Source organism: Macrotis lagotis, chromosome 5 (assembly GCF_037893015.1).
Source record: "Macrotis lagotis isolate mMagLag1 chromosome 5, bilby.v1.9.chrom.fasta, whole genome shotgun sequence".
NCBI classification, from domain to species: domain Eukaryota; kingdom Metazoa; phylum Chordata; class Mammalia; order Peramelemorphia; family Peramelidae; genus Macrotis; species Macrotis lagotis.
Window position 1 is genome coordinate 211,997,815 of NC_133662.1, and position 9,193 is coordinate 212,007,007.

At 39.3% G+C, this 9,193-nt stretch overlaps 1 protein-coding gene across 1 annotated transcript in view; it reads right to left on the reverse strand.

Moving 5' to 3' along the window:
• CLCC1 (chloride channel CLIC like 1) overlaps positions 1-8,220 on the reverse strand; it is a 47,732-nt gene extending 39,512 nt beyond the window's left edge. Inside the window, exons 1-3 of the mRNA XM_074188324.1 lie at positions 8,137-8,220; positions 3,839-3,908; positions 1,034-1,150 (exon numbers count right to left, since the gene is read on the reverse strand). The gene's annotated coding sequence lies outside the window, so the exon portion shown is untranslated. The remainder of the gene's footprint in view (positions 1-1,033; positions 1,151-3,838; positions 3,909-8,136) is intronic.
• Positions 8,221-9,193: the final 973 nt, after the last annotated feature.

A 9,193-nucleotide genomic window follows, 5' to 3' on the forward strand; every position in this document is an offset into this window, starting at 1 on the left:
AAAATACTCAAGAAGTAGTCATCTAGCCATTTACTTGAAGACTTCCAAGGAGGAAGAAAGACTCCATTCCCTCAAAAGGCTACCCATTCTATTTTGTTCCATCTGTTGGTTTTTCTTGATTATGTGGAGTTAAATGGTATGCAGTGATTATAACATTAGGCCTAGAGTATAAAAACTTGAGTTCAAATTCTGTCTCAGACACTGTATAACCCTGGGCAAGTCAATTAACTTCTCTCAGTCAGTTTCTTTAACTGTAAAATGGGGGTTAATAGCACCTATCAGCTGTGAGAATCAGAAGAAATATTTGTAAGGTTCTGGGGAAATTTTAAAGCATATTATAAATGCTAGTTATCATCATCATTATTATTATTATTATTGTTAGCAGAGTGCTTGGCATATAGTTAGTGCTATAAATATGCTTATTATTGTCATTCCTTCCAGAAAACCAAAATTTGTGTCTCTGAAATGCCTAATTCTGACCTGAGAGCCAGGCAGAACAAAATTCAACCCTCATCCATGTGACAACTGCCTTTCAAAGAGAACTTTAAATTTACAAGTAGGAAGGATATCATGTGGTCTGACTTTTTTTTTTAAAAGTGAGGAAGTCAGGAAGACCCGAGTTCAAATCCAATCTCAGACATAGGCCAGCTGTGTGACCCTGGGAAAGTCACTTAACCTACCTGTTTGCCTCAATTTACTAGGAACAATAATAGTTCTTACCTCTCAGGGCTGTTGTGAGGGTTAAATGAGATAATATTTCTACAGTTATATAAATCTTTAGTGCTATACAAATACTAGCTATTAGTAAAAGACACCTCAGCTGAAAAACAAGGTCAGAAAAATAATCCAATTTAAAAAAGCGCTGAAATCAATATAGATAAATGGGGGGGGGGGGTTGCAATAGAGAAAATTTTAGGACCACAGAAAATATCAAAAAAAAAATCAGAACTACTAACAATAAGCAAAATACTATAAATACTAGTAAGAAATTTCTACGGAACTTCAACCAGGAGGAACTTAAAATGCAACTCACCTAGGTTTGTCCTCATCAAATGTAAAAACAATAGATGAAGGAAAACAATCCTTTAAACTTCCAGAAATGTAGCCATCACATATCAAAAATAATCAATAAGAATGCAACCAGATTTTTCTATTAAAAAAATAACATAAGCAAAGAAGTTAGACTTCAAAGTATAAGAGCACAGAAAACTACATAATAGATCTACACATGTGTAAACACAGGCAGTTTTAATTCCAAATTTCCCAGTGAATTTGAACTTACTATTTAAAAGTAAAAGATATTTAAAATCCAAAAAGGACTTCAAAGAATTTACGGATAGCAATATACAAATCAAAAGATGCTTTGAAGCTAGAGAGACCATAGAGATTTAATTTCCTGTTAAAAATAGATAACTAATTATTTTCCCCCTCAACTTAAAAATCTTTATCATGAGTTTAAAAGAGAATTATTTGATTAAATTATTGAACAAGAGGGATTCAAAGCAGCAAAAGATAAATGGAAGGGCCAAAAATAAGGAAATATAAAAATTAAAAATAAAGATAAAAAAAGGAAAGGAAAGGAAAGGAGTGATGATAATTCAAAGGTAAAATTGCAATTTTTGAAAAAGGGAATAACTGAGATTTAGAGAACCTACAGATGAGATAGCCTTAAATATCAGAAATAAAGCACTATTAGCTCTACTTCAAACCCAGCTAGGTGGCACAGTGATAGTGAGATAGACCTAGAGTCAGGAAGACCTGAGCTCAAATCTAGCACCAGGTACAGTAAGCCTGGGCACAGAGAGGGTGTTATGCTCTGTTAGCAAGGCAGAGGGTGTTATATTTTGTTAGCAAGGCAGAATGGAATCAGTTCAAAGGGTATGTGAGATCTCAAGGTGTTCCCAACCTGTGCCCACCCTGTGGTAGAGCATTCCGAGCTCACATTCTAAAGAGTCACAGTCTGAAACACTGTGATTCATCTATCACACAGGGATGTCTTTTTGGTTTTCTTCAATAATGAAGTACAAGACCCTATCCTGGCAAGTCACTGTCCCTGTTTGCCTCAGCTTCATCACCTTTAAATGAGGTCACTGACTGTGCCTCCTGGCTAGGATTTCTGTAAGGATCAAATGAGCTATCTGGGGGCAGCTAGGTGGCGCAGCAGATAAAGCACCAGCCCTGGAGTCAGGAGTACCTGGGTTCAAATCCGGTCTCAGACACTTAATAATGACCTAGCTGTGTGGCCTTGGGCAAGCCACTTAACCCCATTTGCCTTGCAAAAACACTAAAAAACTTTAAAAAAAATAAAAATAAGCTATCTGTAAAGCTCTAAGCTCAGAGTCTGGAACACTGTGGGGGGGGGGGTACGGGGGTGGAGATATGGTGGAGATATAAACAGTATATCAATCCATTCCTGCCCCAGAGCTGTTAAAAAGGAATTCTCTGAAATATCTGGCATTAAATAAAAGTGATCACTAGAACTAAACAGAGAAGACAGAAATATAACCAAATGTAAACAAACTATTACTTGTTGATAAAACCATATTACAAAACATTACAAAGAAAAATCATTCAATAAAAATAATAGGGAATATTGGATATAAGTATGATGAAATATTAGTTTGGATTAACAGCTTACACTTTAAAACAATACATTCCAGTACAATCAATGTCCTAAACATTTTTGAATCTTTTAAAAAAATTTTCAGAAAAAGGAATGTACTTCAATTACTGAAAAGAGAAAAAAATTTTTTAAAATCTTAACTCACAATTCAGTTAGTCATTCTGGAAAGCAATCTGGAATTACCCCCAAAGGACAATAAAAGAGTGCCTTTGAATCAGTAATATCACTACTAGATTTGCATCCCAATGGAAAAAAAAAAGAGTAAAGACCCACATATACAAATCTATTCATAATAGCTCTTTTTTGTAGCAGCAAATGGAAACTGAAAGGATTTCCATCAATTGGGGAATGGTTGGTTGAACAAGTTTTGGCATATGAATGTGATGAAATACTACTGTTCTGTGAGAATTCATGAGCAGGTAGAACTTTAGAGAAGCCTGGAAAGCCTTGCATGAATTGATGCTGAATAAAGAAGTGAGCAGAACCAAGAAAACATTGTACACATTAACAACAATATTGTGAGATGATCAACCACGATAGATTCAGCTCCTCTCAGTAGTTTGGTGATCAATGATAATCCTGATGTGGACCATACTATCCACATACAAAGAAAAAAAAAACTGTGGGGTCTAGACATACTATCCACTTTTTAAAACTTTTATGTTTTTTTCTTTCTCCTTAGTTCTGATCTTCTTTCACAATATTAATTTCACAATAATATGGAAAAAACAACTGTACAACTTTTACCAAACTCTTCACTACCATGAGGAGGGAGGGAAGGGAGGTAGTAGAAAAATGTGGAACTCATAAATTTGCAAATGGATGAATGCTGATAAATTACTTTTACATATAATTGGAAAAATTAAATAAAATTTCAATGTAAAAAAATCTTAAGTCACATACAGTTGGCAGGTTTATTTATTGATTCAATCATTCTTATCTATTTCATCATTGATAGGTCTTTCCTTTGTTTTTTCCAGGCTGGAAATGCTGCAACCCCTTCACAGTTCCAATCCCACTTCTGCTCCACTTAAGATAATAGTCAGTCTGCCCATCCTTCAACAACCTAGCAGCCATCCAATCCCAGCTCAGCAAACTGATGCTGAATTTAGGGAACCCTCTGCCATACCAGTGTGTTTAAGGCATACAAAACAAGCAACGGACAAGTATAGCTATCCTCATTTTACATATGAAGAAAGGCTAATATTGACTTACCCAAGGTTAGTTCTATGTCATGAGATGGGATTCATACTTCTTTCTTGGGTTCAAGAGTAGTGTTTTCCCACTACATCAAACAAAAGAAATTACTAGAAATAAACATAACCAAAATGATCATAACTTTCTGATTCAATGATCTCTTAAAAGTATAGTTTATTTCAATATAATTGGTTTTCTCTGTAATCCTATGCATTTTACTTTATACATTTGAAAACATTATTCTGAAAAAGTCTTCTCAGTTAAGAATTCTTATACTTGGGGGGCAGCTATGATGCACTGGATAAAGCACCAGTCCTGGAGTCAAGAGGACCTGAATTCAAATACAACCTTAGACCTTTAATAGTGTGACCTTGGGAAAGTTACTTAACCCCAGTGCCTTAAATAATTAATTTTTCTTTTAAATGTAAGAAAAAAAGAATTCCTATACTGGAGTGACTACATCCTAATAGTGTAGAATGAGAATTAAATTAAAAGGGGAGAAAAAAGATCTAACTTCCTATACAAAGCTAGACACAGAGCCTTTATGTGTATTCTTGAAAAATGAGACAAATTATATGTCCAAACACCGAGGAAAAGCTGAACAAATGGTTGTGTATTAATGTGGAGCTATTGTATCATTAAAAATGACAAATTAGAAACATAAAAATATATGGTATTAAATAAGGTTTTTGATTGTGCTGTTTCTACCTGGGCATGACAAAGCATCCAATAACCAGGTAGCAGTTTATTAATCATTTTCATAGTAAGGAACCAATTACAAATCATGGTATTACCGTTCTTTGGAGCTCCACCTTGCTGAAGTTGGGTAGAGTATTAGACATGATTTTGGGGGACTTTAGTGATCTTTCCAGAACATGTCTATCATACAAGACAATTCAAAGATTACATTACTTGTAACCATCCAAGTAGGAGTCCTGTGGGAATGGCAAGGTGGCTTGTAAAGTTTTGGGTTGTACAGAACAGAACAGGGTTGATTCACTTCAAGGCAAAAGAATGCAGGGCTTGTCATGAACAAAACAAATTACAAATTTATTTTCACAGTTTCCCAGGCCCCAGAGCCTGCTTGTGAAAAGGATCTCTTGAAACAAGATTATTATTTTTAAATTCACTACACATATCATATTAATCATTTTAAAATTACAACTCTTGGAGAACACCAAAAACCAACTAGATGATTTTGATTACATTAAATTAAAAAGCTTTTGCACAGATAAACCACTGTAACCAAGACCAAAAGAAATGTAGTAAATTGGTAAAAAAAAAAGGTAGTAAAAAAACCAATCTTTACAACTAATGATTCTGACAAAGGACTCATTTCTAAAATATACAGAGAATTGAGTCATATTTTTTAAAACAAAAAGCCATTCCCCAATTGACAAATGGTCAAATGATATGCAAAGGCAATTTACAGATGAGGAGATCAAAGCAATCCATAGCTGTATGAAAAATTGTTCTAAATCATTAATTATTAGAGAAATGCACACCTCTCAGATTGGCCAATATGACCAGAAAGGATAATGATCATTGTTGGAAGTGTTGTGGGAAATCTGGGACACCATTACACTGTTGGTGGAGTTGTGAACTCATCCAACCTTTCTGGAGAGCTATTTGGAACTACACCCAAAGGGCAACAAAAATGTGCATACCCTTTGACCCAGCAATACCACTACTGGGTCTATACCCTGAAGAGATAATGAAAAAGGGTAAAAACATCACTTGTACAAAAATATTTATAGCAGCCCCGTTTGTGGTGGCAAAGAACTGGAAATCAAGTAAACGTCCTTCAATTGGGGAATGGCTTAGCAAACTGTGGTATATGTATGTCATGGAACGCTATTGTTCTATTAGAAACCAGGAGGGACAGACAGGAATTCAGGGAAGCCTGGAGGGATTTGCATGAACTGAGGCTGAGTGAGATGAGCAAAACCAGAAAAACACTGTACACACTAACATGGGGGTGATGTTCAATCTTAAAGGACTTGGTCATTCCATCAGTGCAACAATTGGGAACAATTCTGGGCTGTCTGCAAAGGAGAGTGCCATCTGTATCCAGATAAAGAGCTGTGGAGTTTGAACAACGTTCAAGGACTATTCCCTTTAATTTAGAAAAAAAAACAGATATCTTATTGTCTGATCTTGTTACTTGTGGTGTTTCTCTCTCATCACACTCAATTTGGATCAAGGTACAAGATGGAAACAAAGTAAAGACTAACAGATTGCTTTCCTTGGGGGGGGGGGAGTAAGATTGGGGGGGAAATTGTAAAACTCAAATGATATCTTTAATAAAAAAAAATTTAAAAATAGAAAAAGAAAATAAAAAATAAAAAAATTACAACTCTTTGACAATGAAAGGGTTTAATTCAAAGAAATGCAAAGTAGAAAGAATTAGATGACCTCCTAAATTCATGGATCAAAAATTTAGAGATGAGATCTTAGAGGTAGGTCATCTGATTCAACCATCTCATTTTACTGAAGAGGAAAACAAGTGAAATGGCTTGCCCCAAAAGTGATATTCTACAAAACAATACATTGTATATGTTCAAATGGTATTTGAGCTCAGAAGGTGGTTTAAAGGATTTTTATCTTGCTAAAATTTGTATCATTCAATAAGCATTTGTTAATTGACTACAATGTGCCAGACCCTTGGCTGGGTACTGGAGTCCCTGTCCTCAAGATATTTTACAAGCTAAAAGGGAAGATAACATACAAGCACACAAAGAATAGGTAATAATTAAGAGGGATAAAGGAAGCCTTTCTGTAAAAGATGAGATCTTAGTTGGGATTTAGAAGAAGTCAGGAAGGTCAGTAGTCTGAACAGAAAAAGCTGAGTGTTCCAGGTTTAGGGAACAACCAGAGAAAATGCTGAAGCCATGAGATGAACTATCTAATTCCTAGGAGAAGAGGCTAGTATTACTGAATCTAAAAGTGTGTTTTGGGGGATAAGGTATATTAAGATTTTTTTAAAGTTTTTTTTTTTGCAAGGCAATGGGGTTAAGTGGCTTGCCCAAGGGTCGGTGCTTTATCCACTGTGTCACCTAGCCACCCATATATATATATTTTAAATGTTTAAAAAGTAGAAGGCTTGGTTATGAAGGACTTTGGATGCCAGAGCAATTTGTATGTATATGATTATGGGGGCATGACCAGACCTGAGCTTTAAAGTGATGATCAATAGGATAGCTGAATGAGGGCTGAGGTAGGGAGAGCCTTGAGGTAAGCCAGCCCACCAGCAGCTGCTGGCCTAATTCGGGTATGTGGGAATGAAGGCCTGCACTAGAGTAGGGGCAGGGGCCAGGTGAAAAGGAAACGTATTAGAGATGTATTGCAGAGGGGAAATCAGCGGGCACTGGCAACAAATTGGATCTGGGGCATGACAGAGAGGGTCCTAAGAATTAGGAGGAGGATGCCTTAGACGTTAAGAAAGTGGAAGGAGGAAAATTTACCTATCTTAAAAATATAAACTCTGGGGCATCTAGGTGGTGCAGTGGATAGTGCACCGGCCCTGGAGTCAGGAGGACCTGAGTTCAAACCCCACCTCAGACACTTAACAATCACCTAGCTGTGTGGCCTTGGCCAAGTCGCTTAACCCCATTGCCTTGCAAAAACCTAAAAAAAAACCCTAAAAAATAAACTGCTTTTTTTCTTTTTTGTTGTTTTACAAAGTTTGTCAAGTTTAAAAAATTATTGTCAAGGTTTTGTTTCCTGGTAGGGAGCCTTGGAAGAACAGACTGGCTTCAAAAACACAATATAAAGGGGGTCGGCGGTTAGATTATACCCAAAACTACTCGATTTTACCCAGATTTGCTCCCTCACTGAACAAGCATTTGCTAAGCGCGCCGAGGAGCGGGGACACAAAGATGGGGGAGGCGGCAGAGGCTTCACTGCGCCCGCGTGACCGGCCCGGTCTAGGGGGCTGCGCCCGGGCCAAAGGAAGGTGCGTCGTCTGTTCCCGCCTTTCTTCCCCGTGTGCGCGCGCAGCGGCCCGGAGGACCCGGATTCACACACTCCCTCCCCCGCCCCTTCCTACTCCGACCTCGGCCCGGGCTGCTCCGGGAAGGGCGGCCCGTGAGCCCCGCGGGCCCAGGCCCCGGGCGGGGGCTCCAGGCTCGGAGGAGGCCCAGGGCGGCCGAGGACGCCATAACGAACACGCTCAGCCCAGCGCGCGCCCTCCAACCTTCTCACACTGAGGAAGAGGAAACGCCCACCCAGGCCTCCCCGCCGGCTCCCCGGCGTCGCAGGCAGATCGCCCCCCGGCCCGGGCGCCCACCTCGGCGCCTAACGGAAACACAACGCACCCAGCTTGGTCCTGCTCGGCCGCCGTCGCCACGGGACGCTGGCGGGTGGGAGAGGGCGGAGCCCCGGCGCGCCGCGCCGTCGTCCGCCCAGCGCGCCTGCGCATGCGCCTGCGCCTGCGCCTGCGCCCGAGTGCATCGAGGCCTTCGGCGCTCCCGCCTGAGGTCGGGGCTCGGGGGAGCGCGCTCGGCATCCCAGCCAGCACCGCTTTGGCTTTTTAACCAAATTTTTTTTTTTTAATTTTAGATTTTTGCAAGGCGATGAGGTTAAGTGGTTTGTCTGAAGCCGGATTTGAACCCAGGTACTCCTGACTCCAGGGCCCGTGCTCTATCCGCTGTGCCACCTAGCCGCCCCCTTTAACCAAAATTTTATTTTACCTTTTTTTTTTACAATTAATAAGCCTTATTCCTCTTCCTCCCACATCATCCTCACTGGGAAAACAAAACTTTATTAAGCATCAATTTACTACGTTATGTGTCAATTATAGAAAAAAAAATATGCCTCATCAAAAGGAGTTTCCGTTCTGACCCTGTCCAAATATGAGGTCATTCTACAAGGTATTGGGCCTCTCGATGGATGATCAGTTCTCTACTCTATGTAAGGCTTCCCGGGTTATACCCGGCATTATTGTCTAAGTCATTCTGCTTGTCTTTCAGCTAGAATCAATCATCCAAAAAAAAAATATTGATTAAATGGCACCCACGTGCCCCATATGCTGCTAAACTCGGGGGATTCAGCTGATAAAAAAAAAGTTCGTGGTCTGCATGGGAGAAGGATGGGGGACCAGGGGTGGATGCTGTTCTGTGGAGATGATGAGCATTGAGTCTACAACCTGGTTTCTGGGCATATGGCAAGTTGCTGAGAGGAGGGCTGCCAGGAACCTTAAATCATGAGTGCCTTGGCTGTTAGACAAAGGTGGGAAAAAACTATGGGTCTTTTAATGGTTTTAAATGCATAAAATAAAACGTATAAGATGAGAAAAGTAACTGGTTATGTATTAAGACAAGTATCAAAATATTTTTTAACAGAATAAGAATACAGATCCTAGATTAAGAACCC